General features: G+C 43.6%; 1 protein-coding gene across 2 annotated transcripts in view; it reads right to left on the bottom strand.

Annotated features, from left to right (window-relative positions):
* The window catches only part of TSHZ2 (teashirt zinc finger homeobox 2), a 433,167-nt gene that overhangs the window by 49,005 nt on the left and 359,497 nt on the right, over positions 1 to 24,665 (bottom strand). The window lies entirely within an intron of this gene.

Raw genomic sequence — 24,665 nt, 5'->3', positions numbered from 1 at the left:
GATCACAGTATGGTGGTTATCAGAGGGAAGAAGGGTGGAGGGTGGTCAAAGGTAAAGGGGATGGAAAAAGATCTGACTTTGGGTGGTGGGCAGACAATGCAATATACAGCATTGACAAAACTTACTGGATCCCATCAGATATTTTTCATGTATATTTTTAAATGGAGAATATCCTCAGGGACATTTTCAAATGGTCCTTATTTATAATTTTTTTTCTTAGTTCTTATTTATAATTTTTTTTCTCTCTCTCTCTGATTTTTAATCCTTCCCATCTCACAGCACATATAAACTAATTAATAAACTTCTGTGGCACACCAAAAAAATATGTTATAATTTTCTGATCTGACAAAAAAAAAAAAAAAAAAAAAAAAAAAAGGAATAGTTTTGATTCATTCACACTGGATAGCTATTGTTGTGTTGGCTATTGTCATTTTTATTTGACAATCTAAGGGAAAAGATTTGGTTTAAACTAAATAGTTAGGTATTGCATGTTTTACAAATTCTTGTGGCAGCTGAATTTTCCAGCTGAAAATTTCTACTCTAGAGCCATTTTTCTCAGCTAGGAGGAAACTTTTTGTCTCGTAGGAGACATTTTGATGGTCAGTAGCAGAGGAGAGGGGGTGCTGCTGCCATCTGGTGGGTGGAGGCTAGGAATGCTGCTCAACATTCCATATGGCATAAGACAGTCCCAAGAGAATGACCCTGCTTAAGACATCAATAGTACCCAGGTTGAGAATGAATCTGCTTGAGGTGCTTCAGTTTGCTGCTTCAAGGGCCCCCTGAATCCAGCTCTATGGAGCTCCAAAGGACTGGATCAATTGAAAAAAATGAGTGTGACTCAGGAAAAAAAAAAAATTAGATTTTGGGGATTAAGGTCAAGGGGTGAACTAGCCAAAAAGGAATCAATGGATTATTTCTCTATATGGTGAAGGGAATACCTATTATTATTCACATTTACACATTGAATAACTATGGTGCATCTACTATGTTTTGTGCATGATGCTAGATCCAGGGCCTACATACTTTTCCTATAGGACCAGGTAGGAAATATTTTAGGATTTGTAGGCCATAGAGTCTCTGTATCAAGACTAAACCTTGTCATTGTAAGACTAATTGATTAATGAACAAGTATGGCTGTTACACAAACAGGTAGTGAACAGGATTTGGCCCATAGACAAAGATGCTAATCTCTGTTCTAGATGTTGGGGAGACAGAGATAAAAAAAGCAAAGACCCAGCTCTCAAGCAGCTCATAGTTAGGGGGAATTTACAAGTAAATAAAACCCAACGACTGTACAAAGAAATGGGCCCAGATTAGCAGATTTTCTAGATATTGTTACTACGTTCAGTGCACCTATATTGTCAGAGAAGCATATGTTTCTTCCCTATTTGAACACCCTGTTTGCCACCACCATCATCCTGCTGACTACGGAAACTTTCAACAAACATCCAAAGTGCTGGGCTGAACAGTGGGGCACAGAAGAGCTTTTCCTTTCTCCTCTCCCTCTGTCTCTGCTGCAGCTAACAGTCTGTGGTGTCCACTGATGGCCTCCTGCCTTACTCCTGTATCCACCCATCTGCTTTTCACCTGGGCACTGGGAACCCATGATCTCAAAAATCTGGCTGTGAGCCCCCAGCTTAAACCCTCCCCTGGCTCCTTTGCCCTGGTAGTAGTTTTGGTACCAAGAGAATGTGAGCATGTGCACACACACATACACACACACACATATGCACATGTCTACACACACAGATATTATTAAAAAATGTAAATACAGTGAAAAGTTGCAAATAATTATTGGTTAAATATTGTACTACTTTTTTTAAATCCAGAATTTTGCTTATGTCTATTAATACAGTGGTGCCTGCGCGCGCGTGTGTGTGTGTGTGTGTGTTTGTGTTCAGTGTGCATAGACACACAAACACACACAGATAATATACAGTATATATATATATATGTGTGTGTATATCATTTGTGTGTGTTTGTATGTGTATGTACAAACACACAAATAAGATACACACACATATATACTGTATATTATCTGTGTGTGTATGTACATTGAACATGACACATATACATACATATACATACAAAGACATGTATAATGTGTCATGTTGTTTTACTAATATGTATTTTTGCTGCTTATTTTTTATATTATAGTGTGAAAATATCCTATAAATTTGGGGGAAATTTTACCGATAGATATAGATAGGTAAATTATGTAGAAAACAGTTTTAGGATAGTGAAAGTGGCATTATTCAGGGGTCTGTGAAGGAGAAGGTTGTGTGTGTGTGTGTGTGTGTGTGTGTGTGTTGGGGGTGTGTGTGGGGATGGGGTGGGTGGGATGTGGAAGGAGGCGGGGAGGGGGGGTTGGGGTTGGGGGAGCCCTGAACCACGACTGAGGCTACAGCATCATCAGTTGTTTCTCTAAAATCAACTACATTGAAATTTTATCATTGCAGGTTTTAATTTCTCTCCCCACCCCAGGCAATTTTCCACTGTGTGTTGGACTAAAAAGATGAATCTTACACAATAGCCGACCTGGCATTTTGCTGATTTTTAATGTGTTTATTGTGTAAGTTATCAACAGACACCTTAAGGGCTTTTGGTAATGGAGTGTGTTAAAGATGAAAGAAAGAGAGAGAAAGAGACAGGAAAGGTATTTTCTCCCCTAGGTGTTGTCTTCTTAATTTGCTTAAGTGACAATAGTGAACATCTTGATTCCTGCCACCTTTGTAAAGCTTGTAGTTGGCAATCAGCCACCATATATGACAAAAACTTCCATTTACATATGACAGTCCTGGCCTCAGTACTTTGCAAACCTCAGTCCGCCCTCTACAAACCCATAAGGAGCTGCTCCCTTCACTGAAAAGAAGAAAGGCACAGAGACTGACATTCCCTGTCTCAGGCTGTCCAGACGGGAAGTGGCAGAGGCAGTGCTTCTGCCGGTCTGCGGCTCCTGGAGCCTGGGTTATTTCACCAAATGGCAGCCTCGCCAACAAGGTAGATTAGAAAGATCCCCAGGGGAATAAAAGTTCAGGAGCCTGGGTTTATGTCCACTGCTATTAGCCACTGAGCTTAGTGCTGTAATTTTCTTTTAAAAGATATTTTTTTTAAATAGCACAAAAACTTGGTAAACAATATTCAAACACCAGAAAAATAAAAAGTACCCCTCCAATCTATTTCTGATCTTTCTAGAAACATTTACACATAAACAAATGTATACACACACACACACACACACACACACACAATTATTTTTAGAAACAGCTTTGTTGAGTGTAATATATATATTATTTTTAACACCAAGCTGAATATTATGGAGTAGACACTTGATAGTGCCATCCTATATAATAAAAGGGTAATATGCAAATTGATCCTAACAGCGAACAACTGGTCGCTATGATGCATACTGACCACTGGGGCAGACGTTCAATGCAGGAGCTGCCCCCTGGTGGTCAGTGTGCTTCCACAGGGGGAGCTCCACTCAGCCAGAAGCTGGGCTGGTGGCTGGCCAGTACAGTGGTGGTGGCAGGACCCTCTCCTGTTTCTGTGGCAGCCCTAAGAATGTCTGACTAACGGCTTAGGCCCACTCCCCCGGGGGAGTGACCTAAGCCGTTAGTCAGACATCCTCCGAGGGCTCCCGGGTTGCTAAAGGGATGTCTGACTGCCAGCTTAGGCCCAATCCTCCCAGGGAGTGGGCCTAAGCTTTCAGTTGGACATCTCCCGAGGGGTCCCGAACTGCAAAAGGGCACAGGCCAGGCTGAGGGACCACCCCCTCTGCCCATGAAGTGCATAAATTTTTGTGCACCAGGCCTCTAGTTAAGTAATAATAAACTATGTAATTGTTCTATATCAACACATAGAGATTTACTTTATTTTCTATATTTATTTATTTATTTATTTATTTTTATTTTATTTTTAAAAATTCTTTTTTAAAGGCTATATGAAATGTACTGGTATAGAAAACTAAAAAATGCTTATGAAATTTCAGTGGGTGAAAAATACCCACATTTAAATAATGCTTGACCCATGTCAACTCATTTAATCTCCTTCGTGTTCTATATGAAATAGGTACTTTAATAGTCCCATTTCTCAGACAAAGGACTTAGGCAATAGGGGAGAGAAGTGACTGGCCCAAGATTGCACAACTTGCTAAGTGGTAGACCTAAGATTCAAACCTAGTAGGTCTGGCCCCAGAGTCTATGGCCTTAACTGCTGTCCTACAGGTGCAGGCAATATCATTATGCACTCATCTTTGTATATATACCCAGATACATGGAAAGAGAAATTTCCAGCCATCAACTTGTAGGTTGAAGAGAATGAGTACGTACAATTTCACCAGCTTTTGCGAAATTCCTCCCCAATTTAGGTTCCCATCATTTAGGGTCCTATCAATAGTGCATAGCCCCTCTTTGAACATGTTACTTCCTTTATTAGCCTATGGGGCAAGTGGGTGGACTCCTGTCTCAACAGTGTGTCTCCTCTTTGGACGGAACAGAAACCACCTGAGTTCATCTTGGGTCACTTGACTGTCTTGATTTCATCATTCTCTGGCAAAGCACCCCATCCCCTGTCTCTCTCTGGTGTTGCCCCAGGGGAGATGTCACATTTGCTAGCTGCCTAGCAACACTGCCAGCACATACACAATTACTAACATGGCGCACAGTCCTGGCAGGACACTGAGCCTCTCTTATGGATCCACCATTGAGTCCCACTCACTAGCTGATGACATGAGCAGAAGGGGAAGAGAGGGGGTGATGAGGGGAGAGGAAGGCTGCTGGCAAAATAGTCACAAAGAGAGCCTGTGACTCACTGTGGAGTAATAGACCCTTTGGCAGGTGGGAGGTCACCTGAGGTCATCTCATTCCTCTACCTGCCTCTAGGCGGCCAAACCTACTGTGCCATTAACATCTATTGCTCTGGCTTTGTAGCTACTGAGATAATGCAGAAGAATATAAGGGAAGAGAAATACTTTTAATCTCAAATGTTGCTTAACACCAGTGGCCTCCAACTGCTGGCTGGAGAACAGGCCTTGACCTGAAGATAATTCTTTTCTTTTTTCTTTTTTTTAACTGCACAGGGTTTTGAAAACTCTGGGGCCAAGCACAGGCTAAAAGTCAGAAAATTTCTCATAAAAGTTTCTTCTTGGGGGATCTGTCAACTGGCCACTCGGCCCAGGTTTCTGCATGGAAGTGACTACTAGCTGCTGCTCCCTTTGGACCAGGCAAGTGCTCCACGGCTCCTCACACTCCCCACCACGCCCTGTAGCCTCCCATGCTGGCTCTCTTAATTTATTTATGGCTCCAGGCAACACATGACTTCAGAGTTCCTGATCTAGCTTCTTGACATGCCACATTTACATATATATATGCATGCATGCCTGAATGCATATATGCATGGCTATCTGCATTTAACCAATATTTACTGAAGACATGCTATATGACAGGCCAGGTGCTAAGTGTCGAGGCCATGTGCTAAGTACTGAGGAAGTAAGTGGAGATAAAAACCAAAGAGGTGCACAGTTTCGGCACTTAGGGAACCCGGCTGCAGATTTCCTGGCTGGCACCTGTAGTCTTTGGCCCCAGGGCTTTCTTTGGTTGCCAGTGCCTACTGGGTACCCAGCAGTGGGTGTATGAATGTCCAGTCAACACCCTGCCTCTTCGAGCACTGAGAGACAGGCGTTGGTGTACAAGTACCCCGGCTTCTCCCCTAGAGTGAATAAATCAGGCCTGTGCTCCACACAGGCTCCCCAAATTCTCTGCCCACATGGCAGCTTGTATGACCTGCTGTTGGCTGCCCTCCCTTCCCTGTCTCACCTCCTCACTTTTCTCCTTAGGAGACAGAGAGCTCTGGTACCTGACTCCATCCAGGAAGCTAAGGCAGGTGAGGCCAGGTCGGAGCCCTCCTGGAACAGAGGGTCTTTAACCACTCAGAGGACATTCCAGGGGCAGCTGCCTGGGCTCTGAGACTTTGTCCAGGGAAGACTCGAGTGCTTGTTTTGGGCCACGCAGGAGAGAACATGACACATGCAGGGGAGAGAGCCCATTGGGTGATGGTCACAGTTCACCATCTGTGAGATGGAGGCATCTGCCTGAATCACCGGACTGTAGGGGGAGGGTTCAGAGCTGTGTTCCAAACTGACCATGAAAATGCAGGAGGTACGGACTGTGCTGTGTCTCCCCCATGTTCGTATCTGAGATCCTAACCCCCAATAAGATGGGTTAGGAGGTGGGTCTTTGGGAGGAGATTCAGTAATGAGGATGGAGCCCTCGTGAATGGGATTAGTGCCCTTATAAGAAGAGCTCCTGGGAGCTTCCTCACTCTCTCTGCTAGGTGAAGACACAACAAGAAAACAGAATGGTCTCATCAGAACCCGGCCAGGCAGGCAGCCTGACCTCTGACTTCCAGCCGCTCAACTGTGACATTTTGTTGTTTATAAGCCACCCAGTCTATTGTCCTCTGTTCCAGCAGCCAAGGTGACTCAGATATCAGGAGATGGAGTGGCTTTCTCTGGAGACAGATGGTTGTAGAAGAATACAAATGTACTTAATGCTGCCGATGGTACACTTAAAAATGACTAAACGGGTGCATTTTGTGTTATGTCTATTTTACTTCAGTGAAAAAAACACAAAGAAAGAGTCAGCTCTAACCTTCAGCCTGGAGCACACACTGGGAGCCACCCAGCCAGCGAACACCCTTCTTGCCCTCTCCGTCTCAACGGCCCACCTCACCCCCCAGATCTTGGCCCCTGGGCCGCTGGAGCTGCTCTCAGCGGGCTGGGGAGCCGGGAGGAAGCGTGGAGGAGCACCTCACCCTCCTCCTCCCACAGGAGGCCTCCAGCCCAAAGCAGGAGCTGGGACCTCGGGAAAGGAGGGAACTCATGTTCTGATCTCGAAATCGAGTTCCTGAGTTGAGTGACTGAAGACCTGTCTTCCCTAAGGATTGGCAGAAAAGTCCAGGGTTGTCTCCAGTGTTATCTAGGGAGGAGGATGTTCCCTCCCTATGAAAAGGAGAAAGAAGAAAAACTGGAGAAAGAAGAAAAATGGTGCTTTATCCCCAGGCAGGCAACATGCCCACTCGACAAGCATTTACACGTTTCAACATTTACTAAGAGCGCACTGTGTGGGCTCATGCCTGAATGGGCTCACTTAATCCCTTCGATGAGGTAGGTACTGTAACTAGTCACGTGTTGAAGGTTGAGGAAACAGGTTTAGAGAAGTCATGGGAGTCTCCTGGGGCTCCAGCAGGAGCTGGAATTTGAGGTCAGACCAGTCAGAGTCTCAAGCTCTGCTATTAGCCACCAATCTTGATCCCACCAGACCGGCAGGACACAGCATTCTCTTGGGGACCAGGGCTCCTGAAGCTGCCTGTGGCTTGTAGGGAGATGCTCATGACTTCTTCTGTTTACATCCGTCAGTGCCAAGTCTGGGATGAGTTGGAGACACACTGTGACTCAACATCGCATGAGGAAGATTGGGAGAGGCTGAGGCCATGCTCCTGCCTGTAGAAAAACTTGAGGTCCAATGAAGCCTCCACTCCCTCATCTGTAAAATGGAGACAGCTCTTCCCATCTTAAAGGAGAAGATGCCCAAGAGTTGCTGAACACAGGGCCTGGCATAACAAAAGGCCTACATAAAGGACACTTGCAATAATATTTGACTCAGAGCACCAGGACTTAGGGAACATTTGGAATTACAGCTCGTATTAATGTGTTTTCAAAACTACCAATGATGAGTATCATGAATTTTCAATTCTTACAAATACAGAGACCATACAACTACCAAAGTGATCATTGTAATGGCATATTATGACTTTTTCTTAGAATAATAAGATCTAAGAAGCTCACAGTTTAGCTGATCACATACACCAAGTCTGGGAAATGGTGTGTTTTGAGAGGTCATGGCATTCAATGTTATATCCTGTCCCCCGATCATTTCATTATCCTATTGAGACCTGTTTCAAACTCCTAGATCTGGCTTGGTAGTTTAGAGATGGCTCAGTTTGCTTTGTTTTTCTTTGCATTCGAGACTTCTAAGTGGACTCTGCTCAGGCTGTGCCTGGACTGTGGCTAGGATGCACGTTAGTGGGTTGTAAGCAGAGTAAAGTAGGGACAGATCTGTGGCCACATCAGAGTGAGTGGTGCCAGCCAGGGTGGGCTTAGCAGCATCTTTATCCTGAAATGCACCCTCTGATTCTCAGAGCGCCCCTGAGAATGTGCAAATGAAGATGTGAATTCTGAAGGCCCTTTTCAAATGGGCCACTCACGCCTTGGCCTCCTCCTCAGCGAGGCCCAAGTACTCAGTCTCCTTCCCTGAGCCGGCAAAGTTCCTCTTTCTCAATAAATAATGGGCTTCCATTCTCAAGTGCAAGAGCAAAGGGTTGCTCTCATCTCTGTGGAAGAGTTCCTAAGCAGCCTATAGGAACAGGGCCCCATAAACCACCTCTCCTTTTATCAAATGGCATCCTGAAACCCAGGCCTACATTAATAAGCTGATTAGAAAGTTGGTTCTGTATTTGATTAAGTTCTGCAGAAACTGGGCTTGTGATGTATCATTAAACAAAGACTTTTTTTTTTTTTTTTGGTACCGTAATAAAGCCTCAGATGATTAATTAAGGGCACAGTGCCAAAGCAAGTGTTTTTGTTTAAAAAGCAGTGGACAAGACAGCCTTGGGAAAGTTGATGTCTTAAGTAGACACCACAACATGGTTTTAATTATGTTCAGGAAGATGAACAAGAATAGGAATCGCCAACTGTTTAGAAAGATAAATTTTTTTTCAGCTAAAGATTAGAATTAAAAAAACAAACAAACAGAGCATTATTGATTTAACACAAATGCCATTTGTTGGGCCTTTTGTAATTTCCTTATTAGTGTCATCATTCTAAGGTTCACCTCCCCCCCTCGCGTTATAGCGTCTGGCATCTGCTCAGCTCTCAGCAATACGATAGAGCAAACATGCAGTGACTGCTCATATTAAAATGTTTTATTTGTTGTAACCGTACAGATGATCAAGCGTGCGGGTCCTAAATTATCCCAATCATTGCCCAGGCTAAGCGGAAGAGAGGGACTAGGGGAACGTCTCTGGGAGACGAACAGGCAGGCCAGGGGTGCAGGGCAAAGCTGTCAGCTGGAAAAGAAACAACAGCAGGAAAGTTCATGCAACATCAGCTCTCCGTTGCACCATCGGGAGAACAGCCCACCTCTCGCTGAAACAGACATTAGCTGGCCTGGATGATGTACAGAGTGAAAGATGCGTTTGGAAGCAGCTTAGCTTTGGATCGCATCGGGCAGTCAGATTCCATTTGGATCAAAGTGCCCTGCCTCAATATTCAAGATAATGACAGGTTGAGCTTTAAACAAGGCCAGCTCTTAATTGTAAAAGGCTGAGGACCAAATAGGAGCCTCATGGTTTGGCTCTTGTCCCCCAAACTGTCAGGAAATGGCCTCAACTCATTTGGAAATCGATGGCAATATTGCAGATTTTGCGGGGGCTTCGGGCTCTGCTATTTCAAGAAGTCATTTAGAAGTACCGCTCACAGGTACTCACAGCTGCCAGTCTTCCTTGTTGTCCAAACCACGAGGTTTGGAAAAATGGTTAATTATTCATTTTGCTGGTAAGTAATGGTTTTATCTTATCATAAGCATTAACCATGTAGAGGCTGCCTTGAGAACGGGACAAAGGATGCATCCTTTGGCTACTTCTCTCCTCTATAAGGTCTGGGTACCTGCTTGGCACCGGGCTCTGTGCAGAAGGATGGAGACATTTGGGAGGACCAGCAAAGAGCTCAGATTCCAGGCTTAGAGAACGCAGGGGATTGACTTTCTGTGGGAGGACATGCGTTTTGGGGGCTGGCAACCTGGAGGCAGGGGGGCTGGCAACCCGGACCACCTCTGTTCTCCCCACTGGAGGCCGCTGAGCCCCAGAGATGCTGAGATTGACTCAGAGACCCAGAGAACCTGCTGCTGCTCAACAACCCCTTCAATCAGGGTGGCAAGCTGGGCTCCCGGGCTGGGTCTTCCCCGCTGCCAATTTTTGTAAGGCCTGCAAGCCGAGAATGGCTTTTACCATGTTTAACTGGCTGAAAAAAACATCCAAAGAATATTTTGGGACATGTGAGAATGACATGAAATTAAAATCTTGGTGTCTGGAAATGAAGTTCTGTGGGACACGCCCATTTTTTTGATTTGTCTCTGCATCGCTGCACAAAAGCAGCCTCGGAGAATCTGCAAGCAGATGGGTGTGCTTGTCACCAACACCACCTTCCCACTGGCCATGTCTGCCGACCCTGCCTTCTCCCAGACTCCACGGAGGCATGGCTTGAAGTTGCCATGATGTTCGAAAATTAAGTCTGATGTTGTTTAAGTTTTAAACACAATGTTTGGGAGGGGTTGGGAGACCTTAAGGGGCCAGATAATCACCTCAGGGTTCACAGTCTAAGGAGATGCATTGTGGGTAAGCCTTTTAAACGTACCCCTCCCTGGGTCCTGCCGGGAGTCACCAACCTCCCCAAATCAAAGTCAGAATCTGTTTTGCAGGTGGAATGATTGCAAACTCCAACTCCCGGTTGAATTCACACGAAGTCTTAGGCTTGGGTAATTATAGGATATTTCCTTAATAAACCGTATCTGACCCTTTCTGCTAATAATTGTATGTAATTATATTTACGTGTCAGAACTGTTTATTAATCGAGATTTAGGAGAATAGAAAGCATTTGACTGAATACCATCAGTCAGGATATGCCACCTGAAGTTCCCCGGGGAAAAAGGACTTTGCCAAAAAGGAACTGGATGGGGGGTGAAACGCAACACTTTCATTAATTGACAATATTTTCATTGGGTTGTTACTTTTGAATGTCTTTTAGTACTTGCACTTGAATTTAAATGTCTGAAAAGGAATGGGTATTCAGGAATAGAAAAGTAATTACACCCTGTAATTCTGATTTAATTACGAGGAAATAGATGTAATACGATGTGATAAAAGTTATGATGGGCTCTTTAAATGATATATGTCATTAACATGTTAATTGGCATGAAATCTGAACTTGGAGCCAGAGAAATCTTAGGTGAATATGAGGTCAACTCTATCACAGGCAGCCTTGGGATGAAAATGCAGTGAAAGCATTTTACGTTTTGTTCTGCATGTGCTTTCCCCCAGTTATGATCAATACGGTGAGATTCCAACCCTGCTCTTCCAAAAAGGAGGAGGAGAAGCCACCCCGAGCTGTTGGGCGGTTAGCTGGAGCTTGTCAGGAGTAGACACAAAGTCGTGCCAGATGAAATGGGGGATGTGGTTTTTTTTTCCCCTTTTTTTTTTCTTCCTGAGTTCAAAGACCGGGTCATGCACTAAAAATCCGGTGCTCTCCACATCTTAGCAGAATGATGGGATGACATACATAAAGATTCTGATTATTAAAAGACCGCTTTTTCCTCTGAGACTCATCCCAGCCCTGTTTATTTAATTATCAGCTCATGGTTGCGGTTAGTAATCCAACGTGTAAGAATGCATCTATCCAGCGGAAGGAAATAGTCAGACGAGGCTGAGGTTACTGTTCCGGGAGAGAGGAGGGTGCCACGTGGGCCTCAGAGCCTCAGCCCTGCAGCTGGAAATGCGGAAGCCTCACACCTGAGCGGGGCTGGCGTGGCAACTGTGCTATGGAGGTTCTTCAGCACGGAAAAGGCCAGCGCTCCATCCAGTTCCGCAGCCCTCAGAGCTGATGCTCCCTTCATGTGATGCGTGGACCACATGCCACACAGTCAGGCGTCTGTGTGGACAGGGGCATGTATGACATGAAACTGTCCCACGCACCACGCTGCTCAGAGAGTTCTCTCTGTTCTTCATCTCTGGATGGACATTTATCCTAGTTCAATTCAAATTATTTAAAAAGAAGATGGCCTAGCAGGTATGGCTCAGTGGTTGAGAGTTGACCCAGAAACCATAAGAGGTCACGGGTTCAACTCCCGTTCAGGGCGTATGCCCAGATTGCGGGCTTGATCCACAGAAGGGGGTGTGCAGGAGGCGGCCGATTGATGATTCTCTCTCCTAATTATGTTTCTATCTCCCTCTCTCTTACCCTCTCCTTTCGTCTCTGAAATAAGTAAAAAATATATTAAAAAAAATAAAAATAAATAAGAAGAGGATGGATCCAGAGATGGACATTTGGTAATAACGCAAACGCCAGGAAAGAGAGACTCGGCGAGCTGGCCACCTCGGGTGAAGCAGGTGTTGGCACTGGAGCTGATGTTTTCACCCGTGGCTGGAGTGGGAGGAGGACAGGATCTGCTGACCGCCATGCCCGTGTATGATCCACCCTTTCTTCTCACTCACTTCCTGAGACCTCTGACAGCTGGGCCACGCCGACCAGACACCAGACCTCCTCAGACTGTGACAGCAGTCAAGTCAGCCACCACTTGGCACTGTCAGCTGCTTGCCAGGCCTCCTCTGGGACACATGTGGAGGGAGCACCAGCAGACTGTGGCAAGGTGAAGGGCTATGCTAGCACACCAGCGTCTCCCACCAGGGCCCTCCAGCTGACCTTGATCTTGGAGGGTCTCTCATGATGAGGCTCCAGGCCACCAAACCCTCCTGCAAGTTTCTGATTCAGAAAGTACCTTGGAAGAGAGCTGGGGTCCTCTCTCCCCATCTTCCCTGTGCCCCAGACACGCGCCCCCTCCTCACCTGCTGTCACAAAGACAAGAAGGGCCATTCATAATTCAGCTCGGCCCTGTCTTCCCTACACGCCACCAACAAGAGCCAGTGCTGGAGGAAAAACGGAACTCTCCCTCCCAGGATACACTGGATCAAGCAGAATCTCATTAAGGCTCACTTCAAAGACTGTCCTTTATTTCCATACAAACAAGTTTAAATGATTGCGTGTGAATCTGCTGTTAGCTGGGACTCTGTTCCATTATGCATGATTCCTTACTGCTGGTTTCATGAATAATGGGGCAGCGCTCCATTAGTGATTTCCAGTACTATGCTAAACTTTGGGAGTGGTCAGTCATTAGGTTAGAGTTCTATTGTTTGCATGTTTACTTTACTTCTTACTCAAGCTATATTACTCAGGTCCACCTAATGGGTATTGCCATCTTGTTGTAATTAAGCACAGTATAACACATGTTGTAGCTATGGTTTCTTCACTATTATTATTTAACATTTATTGAGCATTTACTATGTGCAAAGGGGAGTGCAAAGGATATTACCCTTGCATGCACTGTATTACTTAATCTTCACTAGAACCCCATGAGATAAGTGTGATTACTATCATTTTACAGGTGAAAACCCCTCTCCCCTTGATAATTAGGAAGGGAACTAAGTTGCCTATGAATAAAATTCATAATACTTGGCAGTGCTGATTCAAATCAATGTGTCTGACTTCATATACTCCTAATTATAAAATACTAGAGGCCCGGTGCATGAAATTCATGCACTTGGGGGAAAGGGGAACTTCCTCAGCTCAGCCTGTGCCCTCTTGCAGTTGGACATCCTTAGTGCTGCCATGGAGGTGGGAGAGGCTCCTGCTACCTCTGCTGTGCTCACCAGCCACGAGCCAGGCTCAGGGCTTCTGGCTGAGCAGCACTCCCCCTGTGGGAGGGCACTGACCACCAGAGAGCACCTCCTGAGTTGAACGTCTGCCCCCTGGTGGTCAGTGTGCATCATAGTGACCAGTCATTCGGCTGTTCAGTTCATTTGCATATTAGCCTTTTATTGTATAGAATTTCTTACAAGCTGTTACTTTCCCTAGAGAATCTATCATTTAAGAAGTATGATTCTTTTTTTGTTTCCCATTGTACAGATGAGAAAATTAATGCCCAGGAGGTAGAGAGGTTCCTAGGAGGCAGAGATCCATGTTCAAGCCCTGGCTTTGCCTTCACTTGGCCTTGGACAGCCAGGCTTCCTGGGTCTGAGAGGTAGTGGCACCTTAGCTTCTGTAATATTTAGGGTTCAGGGCAGGATGTTCTCAGTAATCTCTCGTGATTGCTGTCTCAGGAGACTCCTTAGAAAGACACAGGCTGACTCTTTCATGGACTGGTTCTGTGCCCAGGCAAATTACGTAATTTCCTTAATTTCAGTTTTCTCATTGGTATAGAGGGGATACATGCCTGCCACACTAGGTAGGAGTGGCACATAGGAAGCACTGTGTATGTGTGAACTAATATTTTTGCATTAATTCCTTTAAGATTCTTAATATCTTTCTGCTTGTGTTTCTCTCTGATCAAAACCAAGTCATCCAGCAAGTTGTTGGAACATTTCCTTTTTTTTTTTTTTTTTTTAAGCCCTCTCTTCTTTTAATATCTCATAGCTTGACCGAGAAAGTCATAGGTTGTTTCCATGTTCCCTCTTATTCCCACAAGGCAGGGCTTGATTAGCCAATGGCATGTCTAGTTGGCCATGCTCATGACTTAATGAATGATGTTAAGATGGTTTGAAGAAATCGATTATAAGTATTGTCTCACAGCCCAATCTCAGGTTATTAAAGAACAGTTGGAAGGGAAGTTTGAGTTGGCCACAGCTTTTATTTTTAACTTCTTGACTGAGCTGATGTCAAATCCAGCCCCATTGTCAAGACAGGAAATGCTGGGGTCCTCTGGAAAATGTCTTAATAATTTCTACATTATTTATTCAAGATATTTGGCTTGCTCAACTCGAAATGATTTTTCCATTTGGAAGTGTGTCACAGAATGCCCCAGACAGGAAATAAACTTAAGGAGCCCGAGTCGAGGGACTGATCCAAGCCCTCTGAGTGCACCCGACCCTTCCCTGCACAGAAACTGTTCCTCTGGCACTGCCACCTGGACCCGCTCTCCTGTGCTCACTCATCACCTCTGATTCCATAGGTGCAGATTCCATCAAATCTTCAAGATTTATCTAAAAGTCACATTTCTCTGCCCAGCCATCATGGCTCAGTGGTTGAGCATCAACCTATGAACTAGGAGGTCACGGTTTGACCCCTGGTCAGGGCACATGTCCAGGTTGCAGGCTCAATTCCCAGTAGGGGTCATGCAAGAGGCAGCCAACCAATGATTCTCTCTCATCATTGATGTTTTTCCCCCCTCTCTCTTTCCCTTTCCTTTCTTCTTTAAAATCAATAAAAATATATTAAAAAAAGAAAAAAACAAAGTCACATTTTTTCTTCTCTCAGAAATTGCTTCTCCAATACAATGTTATATTATGCTTTGTACTTTTTGAAGTGCTTTTGCAGATATTTCATTAATCTGCTTGAATTTTAGCTGTCTATATTCTTTATATTTTTTACCTTCTATCTCACAGGATGGAAACCCTTTTCCCCCCTAGTGGTATTGAATGCTTCTCTACCCTCCCTGCATGCGGAAGAGAACTCTGCTCCCCTATGGTGGCTCCTAGACCTTGTTGCTTAATCAGGAAAATGGATGAAGGGATTATTTAAAGGAGTCAGGGCTGACTTGATTCGTTTACTATTAAAGAGCAGAAAAGTGACCTGACTGGTTTGGTTTAGTGGATGGAGCATCGGCCTGTGGACTGAAGGGTCCCAGGTTCGATTCTGGTCAAGGGCATGTACCTTGGTTGCAGGCACCTCCCCAGTAGGAGGTGTGCAAGAGGCAGCTGATCGATGTTTCTCTCCCATCAATATTTCTAACTCTCTCTCCCCCTCCCTTCCTCTCTGTAAAAAATCAATAAAATATATTTAAAAAAATAAAGAGCAGAAAAGTTACATGTAGAAAGGCAAGAAGGAAGTGCTTGGATAGAGGACAGAGTCGGGGAGGCTGGGGCTGGAGGGGACTTGGGGCACTTTTTTGGAGAGTTGTTAAAGATGGCTGGTATTTTATGAATGGAGCTTTTTGGATGGGTAAAATTATTGAAAAGCAATTTAAAAATATTTTTATTAATTTCAAAGAGGGAGAGAGATTGAGAGAGAGAGATAGAAACATCAATGATGAGAATCACTGATCAGCTCCTTCCTGCACACCCACACTGGGGCCTGAGCCCAAAATGCGGGTGAGTGCCCTGACCAAGAATTGAACCCTAACCTCCTATCTATGCTGAACCACACAGGCCTGGATGAAAAGCAATTCTTAATGGATGGATGCCTTCATTTCCTTTGGTATTTTGGGAGAGGCTGCAGTACAAATTTATATCATTCTACAAATATCTTTATATGAAGGAAGGACATTGCTCCTGAGTATAACACCCCCCTCCCTCGCAAAAACGGACTTGACCTTTATGAGGTGATGTTTGTACCAGAATTTTTGTTTGTATCTCTCCACATCCTCAACACACAAACATACACTAGGAAGCTTTCTGAATTCGGGGTTTGGGATCATTTATATTTTTTGTGTTACTCATGAGACCTTGCTCCTGACTGTTTTTTTTTTTTGGAGAAAAATGTTGATTTGTCCATTCTTGGAGACAAATGCACTCCCATGAATCCGAGCTTGTGAATGCCTTGTGGACAGTCTGTCCAATGGGCGTTTCCAGGCCATCATTTGTGATGGACCCAGAGGACACAATGGACCAGGTGTAGGAGCCTCAGAGGCTGTGCATCTGCAGTTCAGCCTTGCCCAGAATAACTGAAGGATGGGCCAGTTATTGAACCTCTATGTGCTTAGTTTCCTTATCAGAAAATTTTGTTTTCTTCTAGATCAGTGGTCGGCAAACCGCGGCTCGCGAGCCACATGCGGCTCTTTGGCCCCTTGAATGTTCTAATGCCACTCCTTCAAAATACACTCACCCAGGCTGAAAACCGACTTCTGTGCATGGGCCAAAAAGTTTCAATCGCACTGTACATGTGTGCCCGCAAGTGGTATTTTGTGGAAGAGCCACACTCAAGGGGCCAAAGATTCCCATGTGGCTCATGAGCTGCAGTTTGCCGACCACTGTCCTAGATCATTAAAAGAAAAAGCAATATGGTTCACCTTTTCTAAATTGATGGAGCCATCTATAATAATCTAAAATAATAAAAGCATAATATGCTAATTAGACTGGACATCCTTCCAAATGACCTTTTGGACAAAGCTGAAGCCAGGGCTGCGAGGGAAGCCTGGGTCCCAGATGCCAGAGGAAAGCCTATGATGGCAGCTGGGAGGAAGGAAGGCTTGCTCTTGCATGAATTACGTGCATCAGGCCTCTAGTAGGATATAAAGATCAGAAAAGATCTGAAGAAATTAGTGGGTCCTTAGGTATCAAGTAATTTTTGTTAACTATAAACTCTAATCATTGGAAGTATCCAATTGGAGCAGTTTTAAAAAATATTTTTACTTATTGATTTGAAAGGAAAAGAGAGAGAGAGAGAGAGAGAGAGAGAGAGAGAGAGAGAGAGAGAGAGAGAGAGAGAGAGAAACATTGATTTGTTGTTATACTTATTGATACATTCATTGGTTGTTTCTTGTATGTGCTCTAACTGGAGACTGAATCCACAACCTTGGTCTATCAGAACACTGTTCTAACCAACTGAGCTACCTGGCCAGGGCATCAGTGGTTTTCAATTGGGGTGATTTTCTCCTTCCATCAGGGGACACTGAGAATGCCTGGAAACATTTTTGGTTAGCACAACAGCGATGAGGGCATGGTGAGCTACTGGCATCTAGATGATAAAAGCCAAGGATGCTGCTAAGCATCTTATAGTACACAGAACAGCCACACAACAAAGAATTATCCACCCCAAAGACCAATAGTGCCAGTTTTCTCTGAAAGATTTGAAGGTTCTGTCTCCCTAAAGTTCAGGGGGAAAGAATGCCATGATTGATTAGTGATGTCCGCTTTGGTTACAAGAGGTGGGGCTAGGGAGCATGTGTTTTGTCAACATTACATGAGGCTTTAAACCTGCTTCATAGAAGAGGGTATTAAGGTTCAGATAGCTTTTAAGGCACATGGCAAGCCAGTGGGAAAGCTCAGGCTGCAATTGATTGCCTTTTGACCTAACTCACATTCCTCAAGAGCAGAAACTGGATCCATTAGCTCATGAGCCCCCTCCAGCATTTAGCACAGTGCATGCACATGGTAGACATTCAACCAATATTTGTGAATTTAATAAATTGAAATTTTTTTTTTTTTTTTTTTTTTTTTTTGGCAAGGATAGCCGAAACTCTACCAACTCTCAGCCAATTTTATTAATTTATAGAGAAAGCTTACTTTCGGTTTTAATAACAAGTACATGTAAAAATAAAAAAACTCACATGGATATGAAAACACTTGAGCAAGGATTGCTTTTCTGTGAGAGCGGTGCTTGCTCCTGCCTCTCTTTAGTCCAAGCATCAATTGGGAATACCTGTTCATGGAATTCTGGGTTCTGTTCTGAAAGCCTCACCCAGAGAACACTTTACACACACATTTACCTGAAGGATGGGGGACACCTTCAACCACAGAGGCCACATGCCTTGTTGAGGGAACACCTATCCCACAAAACAGGACAACGGGGGCAGAGCAGAGCTGGGAAGAGTCCTGGATGCTCAAAGACTTGATTGCCTCCCTTCCCTTCTTCCTCCCTCCCTCCTGCTGATTTTTTCTCAGATTGACTTGGAGAACAGTCACTCAGCATCTTAGTTTTACCTTCTATTAAACGAGAACAAATGACCCCTATTCTACCCCCTATTTCACTTGAATGGATGAAATGCAAATTATGGAAGCAGTTGGAATTTAAAACATTTTAATGCATTTTTAATTTTTTAAAAAATATATTTTTTTGTTGATGAGAGAGAGAGAGAGAGAGAGAGAGAGAGAGAGAGAGAGAGAGAGAGAGAGAGAGAGATATCAATGATGAGAATCATTGATTGGCTGCCTCCTGCATGCCCCCTACTGGGGATTGAGCCAGCAACCTGGGCATGTGCCCTTGACTGGAATTGAACTTGGGACCCTTCAGTCTGCAGGCCAGCGCTCTATACACTGAGCTGAACTAGCTAAGACTAATGTATTTTTAAAACTTTTAAAATTAAATTAATTGTAGGCTCAGAGTAATTATAAAAATAGTGGAGTCCTATGTACCCTTTCCCTAGGTTTCCCATTGGTGCCATCAATTTTACATAACTTTAGTACAATAGCAAAGCTAAGATCTTGACATTGGTACATTGCTGCTAACTAGGCTACAGACCTGTTTGGACAGTTTTTTGTGTGTGCATGTGTGTGTGTCTATGTGTGTGTAGCTTTATGCAATTTTATCCCTTGTATAGATTCATGTAACCATCACTACAATCAAGATAGAAAGCTGCTTAGAAGGAAGAATAATGATATTCACAGCTACATTTGGCTAGTGATTATGCTATGAGCACTGTGCTGCAGCTTTTAAATATATACTAGTATCCTGGTGCAAGGATTCATGCACATTAAAAGGAAATTAATTAGAAGAAATATTTTAATCTCACTATTCATCCTTTCTCTATAATAGAAGTGTCAACCAAATTCACAATTGACAATGACATATCAAATATGTGCCATTGGCACCAGTGAGAGCTTTATATGTATCACATGCATGAGTCAACTTAGCTGTTTATATATATATATAGAATAAACTTGCTTAATTAGATATGCTTTCTGATTCAGTTAAACTTTTTCCAGCCCAGTGAAGCACCCCAACTTTTCTTTCAGGTAATTGTGAGCAACACAGCAATAAATATCAACATGAAGCACATTATTATTGTAGATTACACAGGGAGAACAAAGGGTAAAATATTTAACTGTAGCAGTGTTTAATTATATTCTGTGCAGTGAAGAAATCTGAAGTCATTTTCAAGTTCCACATTTCTTACTTCTTTTCAGTAAAGTTTCTAAACTTTCTAAATCTCCATTTTCCAGCTAATGAAAAGAAAATAGGATTCTACTGAACCTCCTATCTACTTTAAGACTTCTGTAAGGATCAAATGAGATAAGGCATGGGAAAACGCTTCACAAATATTTGGTTAAATTGTAAAATATTTGCACCTGGCTATAAAGCAAGTCTGGTTTCTGGGCTGAAGAAATTCCTAGGACACTAGTTGTAAGGAGAGTAAGCCAGGCGTTGCTATGTGACATCATTACCCAGCTCCCACAGCTGGGCTGTGGGCCACATTTTGTGGCATGGGGTGGGTTGTTGCTCCAGGGTGGTGGTGGGGCCTGTGTCCCACTTGCTGGAAGCCAAGTGTTGGTTTGTTGGCACCAGGTCTATGGTGCAATTTATTTTTAAATGGCCAGTGTGCATCATGGCAGCTCCTGCATTGAGCATCTACTCCCTGGTGATCAGTGCATGTCTTAGCTACCAGTTGGACAGATGGACACTTAGCCTTTTATATATATAGATTGCATCATTTAATCTTCACAGAAATCTAGCAAATCAGATGCTATATGTGTTTTATAAAGAAGTGAACTAAGGTCCAAAGTACTTAAATAACCTTGCAATGGTCACCAACCCACCTGCAAAACTGAATCTGTTGGATGCCAAGACTTGCCTTCTTAGTAATTCCAAACTAGGATTAATGAAAAATGATCTCCCTATAATTTCACTATTTAGAGTTAACCATACTAACAAGTTAGTATATTTGCTTCTATTTTTTTCTATGATTATGCAGATTTAAACTTATTTGGGACCAAAATATGCACAATTCCTACCTCATTTTTTCTTAATGTAAAACCACATCTTACACACCATTAAAACTCTTCAGCATGATGGGAGGGAGGGAGGAGGCAAAAAAAAAAAAATCAATAAAATATATTAAAAAAAACAAAAACAACAAGCATGGTCACTTTAAGAAGCTACCCAATAGTCCATTGTTCAATGGTAGAATAAGATTTCTGTAACATTTATTGATGGCCAATAAAATTTCTTCCAAATTTTCATAACTATAAGTACTGCTATAGTGAACATCCTGTGTAAACCCTTGTATGCAAAAGTCCAAAGATATTCTTAGGACTAGATTCTGAGATGTGAAATCATTGAGTCAAAACATGAGAATAGTTGAATAATTCTTAAAAAAAAAGTATATATATATATACATATATATATATATATATATATATATATATTGATTTCAGAGAAGAGTGGAAAGGAAGAGTTAGACAGAATTATCAATGACTAGAGGCCCGATGCATGACATTTGTGCACTGATGGGGGGCAGTCCCTCAGCCTTGCCTGCACCTTCTCGCAGTCTGAGACCCCTTGGGGGATGTCTGACTGGCTTAGGTGGACATTCCCTGAGGAGTCTTTAGCGCTGCCTCAGAGGCAGGAGAAGGTCCCACCACTGCCCCTGTGCTCACCAGCTGTGAGCCCGGCTTCTGGCTGAGTAGCACTCCCGCTGTGGGAGTGCATTGACCACCCTGGTGACCAGTTGTTCTGTCATTTGGTCGATTTGCATATTAGCCTTTTATTTTATAGGAGGATAAGAGAGGATCATTGATTGGCTGCTTCCTGCACGCCCCCCACTGGGGATCGAACCTGTAACCTGGACAGGTACCCAGACCAGGAATTAAACCATGACCTTTTGATTCATAGGTCAATGCTCAGTTGTTGAGCCATGCTGGTTGGGCTAGTTGAATGAGTCTTAAGAGTGTTGCTTCAATATTTTGGAAGTAATATCTCTAAAATATGGTACTAGATACTCTCAGTCATGGGGTGGTGAATTATGGCCTCCAGGACGAATCTAGCTCTGCTGTCTGCTTTTGCAAATAAAGTTTTATTGGAACACAGCATATTGACTGTAAACAAATATGCTCATTTGTTCACATATTGTTTACGGTTGTTTTATCACTATGTCAGAGCCGAGTAGTTACAAAGGAAACTATATGGCTGGCGAACTGAAGTATTTACTATTTGGACTTTTATAGAAAAAGTTTGCTGGCCTGTGCTCTAGAGAAAAGCTGTGGATAAGAGATTGGACAGAACAATGATACCAAGCGTAGCCTCATGGCCTGGGCACCTGTGGGAGAAGGCACTGTTATACACTGGAGCCTGTGGGCACATGCTCTCAGATTTCTTGTGCCAGGGGAGATGCACACAGTTAGTGTTTAATAAGTGCCTGTTGTTAGCTGTACTCATAGATTTTGCTGCTAAGCACAGAGTTGTCAACGGATATGGTGACATCCCCATCCTCCCCTTTCCTGGCTTTGCATGGCTTTGGGATTTGTCCTGGGTGGATAACTTTCTTTTCCCACCACTGGTGTGCATAGAAAAGCAGCTCTATTATTTAAATTCTCCAAGATCGAGGATGTAAAATGAGGGCTGCCCCCGGCCCCATAAGACATCCAAATAAATCTCCCAGCTTCCAAATGTGACTATGTCACCCTGGGATTAATACCAAGTAATCCAGTGCCAACATCGAGACAGTGAAAATAAGCATTTACTCTCCCGGAAAATCATTTTATACTGATTACAAGTTGTAGCCTGTCACGAGGACGTGAATTGAAAATGTGCACATTTGCAAGGTTAATATTTCTCTCTAAAGTCATTCTCTTCCCTGCCTACCCCACCCCCATCCAGTTCAAAAGGAAACAGGAATGCCAAGTACATATTTGTCCTTAGACATCCTGATTTCAAGACATAAAGTTTAAACCAGCTTTCATTTACCTCCAGGACACCAGGACAACGTGAAAACAAGCAGGGATGGCACAGAGTAGGCTCTTTATCTCAGCACCCATGACACTTCACACCAGGTAATCAATTGTCATGGGGCCGGTCCTGTGCTCTGATGTCATCCATCTCTCAATGTGACAACCCAAGTCCTCTAAACCTTTCCAAGTGTCCCTTGGGGTCAGCTCATCCCCGTTGAAAACCACAGGTCTAGAGGTCTGGAATCAAGCAGGGAGCCAACCCACCAATGTCCAAGCAGCCACGCCGTGTCCTAGCTTCATCTCTGCACTTCATCACCTCCTGGTGCTTGCTTGTCCTGGCCACTCTGCCTGGAATTTTCTTAATTTATCCATTATGAAAAGTCATCTTCTCAATAAAGCCTTCCGTGACTACCCCTCCTTCAAGCCGAATGTGGAGCAAGACACAGTTTTCTCTGGGCTCCCAGAGAGCTTTCAACAGGCTGTGGACACACTGACATGTAGGAGTTGGGCCCGAAGTCAGCGCTTAAAGCAAAAACTGCACAGAACAAAATTACCCTAGAGAATCCCTTAAATCCCCATAAGCACAGCATGAATGGTTTTTGTGGAATTAGCTCTGTTGAATCATTTTTATGCCTGCTCATGTTTGAGAACGATTACATTACCACCAAAGAAAGGAACATTAGCGAACGCTATGCGCAAATGTCTGGGTTTTCAAATACCGATATCATTAGGAAATCTTTGATGACAAATGGGGAAAAGGTCAAGCATTCTAGCATGTTCTTGCCTGCCTGCAAGGTTTATTTCATTTTGTTTTAATGCTGAAGCTCTATAGTCTTAATTTCAGTGAATAATCTGTCATTGGAAGAATTAAACTACATAATATATGCAAAAGTATCTAAATATAGTGCTTGGTACATAGTAGATGCACACTGAGGTGTTCTGAGTTTTAATCTAAATCTATACTGTCCTTCGACAGTTACAGTGAAAAGCTGGGCCACTTGCTTCCTGTATCTGGAAACTGGCATTTTCTCTTGTGACCACCACTGTCAGCCTCACATCCCTCTAAGTGCCTGTATTGCCACAGTAGTTTGTGTGTGTGTGAGTGTGTGTGTGTGTGTGTGTGTGTATGTGTGTGTGTGTGAGTGTGAGTGTGTGTGTGTGTGTGTGTGTGTGTGTGTGTGTGTGTGTGTGTGTGTATGTGTGTGTGAGTGTGTGTGTGTGTGTGTGTGTGTGAGTGTGTGTGTGTGTGTGTGTGTGTGTGTGTGTTTTCCTTTGGACTGAGAGTTACCTGTGGCCAGGGGCCCTGCCTCATTTATTTTTGTATCCTGAATATATGTAAAGGCATTAAAAAAATGAGAGTTTGAGTTAACAACTTCAGCATATCCTATTTTCAATTTTAAAATCCTCCCCTCCATTGTTTGGAATCTGTGTATTGTGTTACAAACATATACCATAACCTTCGACAATGAGAGGGGCTGCACACATTTTTGTTGTGTTGTTATGATTGAGTCTTTACACTATTTTAGAAGCACGTCCACTGTGGACTTGCTCAAGCAATTGGTAGAAAAGGACTTTTCTCAGTTGATTTGGTAGAAATGGGTAAATCTGACCATATTGCTACGTTTATCCTTAGCTTTTCACTAGGGCTCTTGCCAAATCAACCATCATGTGGGCAAAGCTCAAGAATGAGCAAGAGGGGAGTCCAAGAGTCAGGATGGCTTCTCCCCACATGGAGAATTGAGAACAAATGAGGTCCAGCTCCCCAACCCTGACTTGACTTATACCACTGGCTTCTGCCTGCAGAGTAAAAATGATCTCATCATTTTTATGACTGCTGTTCCGTCCTGTCTAATGGTACCCGGACCTGTACTTTAAGGATGTTCCAGGAAGGAAGTCCAAAGGGAGATACTATCTCTGAAGAATCAAGGAAAGTCTAGTTGGTTTGCTCAGTGGTTAGAACATCAGCCTGAGGACTGACGGGCCCCGGGTTCGATTCTGGTGAAGGGCACATACCTCAGTTGCATGCTCATTCCCTGGCAACCAATTGATGTGTCTCTCTCACATCGATGTTTCTCTTTGTCTCTCCCCCTCCCTTCTACTCTTTTTAAATATCAATGGAAAAAATATTCTCGGGTAAGGATTAACAACAACAACAACAACAAAGGAATCACAGGAAAATA

The sequence above is a fragment of the Pipistrellus kuhlii genome, unplaced genomic scaffold (assembly GCF_014108245.1).
Source record: "Pipistrellus kuhlii isolate mPipKuh1 unplaced genomic scaffold, mPipKuh1.p scaffold_m20_p_6, whole genome shotgun sequence".
Taxonomy (NCBI): Eukaryota; Metazoa; Chordata; class Mammalia; order Chiroptera; family Vespertilionidae; genus Pipistrellus; species Pipistrellus kuhlii.
This window is presented reverse-complemented; position numbering and strand designations above follow the sequence as displayed.